The 2211-nt window shown below is 40.8% G+C and overlaps 2 non-coding genes across 2 annotated transcripts; one reads left to right on the top strand and one right to left on the bottom strand.

The window, feature by feature from the left end:
• Positions 1–1668: 1668 nt before the first annotated feature.
• On the bottom strand, positions 1669–1740 carry Trnaa-cgc (transfer RNA alanine (anticodon CGC)). Its single transcript has one exon. It is a non-coding gene; the product is annotated as a tRNA-Ala (tRNA).
• A 118-nt stretch (positions 1741–1858) lies between these two features.
• On the top strand, positions 1859–1930 carry Trnar-ccu (transfer RNA arginine (anticodon CCU)). The gene has a single exon. It is a non-coding gene; the product is annotated as a tRNA-Arg (tRNA).
• The last annotated feature ends 281 nt before the right edge of the window (positions 1931–2211 follow it).

The raw sequence follows: 2211 nt of genomic DNA, 5'->3' as shown, positions 1-2211 counted from the left end.
GACGTCAGTGCACCTATAAATGTCCAACACATACCCACCGGACTATACCACTTGAAATACTTTTTCGTAGAGTATAGCTATATACAGGCAAGGATTCCTGGAAAAGACATCATGAAAGTAAAAGAACTTTATAATAACTTGATGAAAGACAAACTCAGAAACGACGTAGAACAAAAGTATCCTTGTTATAACTGGGAAACAATATGGGAAAATATTCACTGCCGGAACTTGCCAACGTATGTCAAATCGACCTGGTACTTTGCTGTAAACAGAAAAATTACGACGAACTCTAAACTTCACTCTATTCGATTGGCCGAGTCACCGCTGTGTCCATTATCTAAAATACCAGATACCGAAGAGCATAGATTGCTGTGTGACAGGGTAAAAGAAATATGGCTCTACATAAGACAAAAGATAGCGAGCGTCAGCAGAACTACGCCCAATGCCGTTACGACTGCTGAATTTTTAAACCCTGACGGTATACCTTACCCTAAAACAAAACGAAATGCAATTAACCGGTTTAAAGGCCAAACGATGCATTACGTCCTAACAAAAGAATCAAGCAATAGGGAGGACTTCTGGGTATACCTTACAACTGAGCACCACAAGTTGATGTGTACTAAAAAATACAAAGAAAATTACGCAAACTTTTTAACTAAAACAATCCTGTAACCATTTGAAATGCGTAATTTACATTGCACATCCAAGCATTTCGTATATTAGACGAATGATTTTTGGTTAAAGTTTGTTCTTCACGTAGCAGGAGGAGGTTTTCCAACAGAAAGTAGTCAGAGAAGATCATCAGTATAGACCAATTAAGCCTATGTGTATCTATTACTTTGGTTTCGGGGAAACACAGTGATGAAACTGGTATACGCCATTTATTTAGTTTCTGTTTTTCTTTCCTTTTCTTTTCACAAGAAGACACATTTATGTTAATTAAGTGTAAAATCAAGCAGAAGAAGCCTATTTTACTTCATTACCTTCTGAAAAAGGAAATTATACTTATCAGCAATAATGAGTTTGCTTCTTTCCGTTTTTCCACGCACGGAGAACGAAATTTACAGATGCAGTTACATTTCCACAACAATTATGAGACTGCCTTCTCAATAGAATTTACATTTATTTTTATTCAAGCCATGTTGCGAACAAAGGCAACAGAAGGGGCATATTCGTTCGTCGTTCAGAAGAAGCGCGTTTCCACATCATCAAGTTACACTCATTCTTAAAGGCGGAGAAGCCGGGCCGAGAAGGCAACACTTGGCGAGCGTAAAGGATGGGTTGAAGGGCAGGAAGGAGACCCAAAAAAATTAAAAAAAAAAAAAAACAAAAAAAAGTCTTAGAGCATTCGACTGCAGGTCGAGAGGTCCCCGGTTGAATCCCGGGTGCCCCCTTCATTTTTCAGTATCTCGAAAAAACAAAAGACGATTGTCGCGGTGAGTTGCAAATACATGTTTGAGGTGCACTCCGCACGCCATACCGAAGGCTTTGGAGCAACATTTCAATGGGAGGATCGCAGCCAAGGGTCTTGCAGGTCATCGTCCTCCCGCCATGAGGTCGAACTGTACGAAATCCACTTGCTTGGGGGAAGAATCTTGTACAATGAATTTTATAGAATATGGTGATAGGCAAAAGTTTTCATGTATTGCTGCACGGAGAAACAAAAACTGGAGGAGCTGGGATTTGAACCCAGGACTTTCTGCATGCGAAGCAGACACTCTACCACTGAGTTACACCCCCGCCAGAGCAAGTACATCTGGGACGAGTCTCTCCTGGATCCTACTGTCATTATTTCTTAGGTTTGAATGGTACAGTAAGTGTTCGAGGAACCTATTCATGACAAGACCTAAGCAGCGTCGACTCCGTGGCGCAACGGTAGCGCGTCTGACTCCTGATCAGAAGGTTGCGTGTTCAAATCACGTCGGGGTCACAATGAAATTTTCGTTTACGAAAGCCATAGGCGAGTATGTCAGTTTAATCAGATACCAAACGATTACAGAGAACGGACGAACAGAACTTGCTTGAAAAAAGCTACTAGTGCAATTTTCGCATTCTGACATTAAGGTGAAGGCGCCGACTCGCACTTTCTCCAGGCGCGAAGTGTCTAGTATTTTTGATATTTATATCGTTTAACGCTAATATATAACTGAGAGATAATGATTACACGATATTTTGCTCGATTAGACGTCTTTAGCCAGGCAGAGTGTAATA

This window comes from Schistocerca cancellata, chromosome 3 (assembly GCF_023864275.1).
Source record: "Schistocerca cancellata isolate TAMUIC-IGC-003103 chromosome 3, iqSchCanc2.1, whole genome shotgun sequence".
In the NCBI taxonomy this organism is placed as follows: Eukaryota; Metazoa; Arthropoda; class Insecta; order Orthoptera; family Acrididae; genus Schistocerca; species Schistocerca cancellata.
This window is presented reverse-complemented; position numbering and strand designations above follow the sequence as displayed.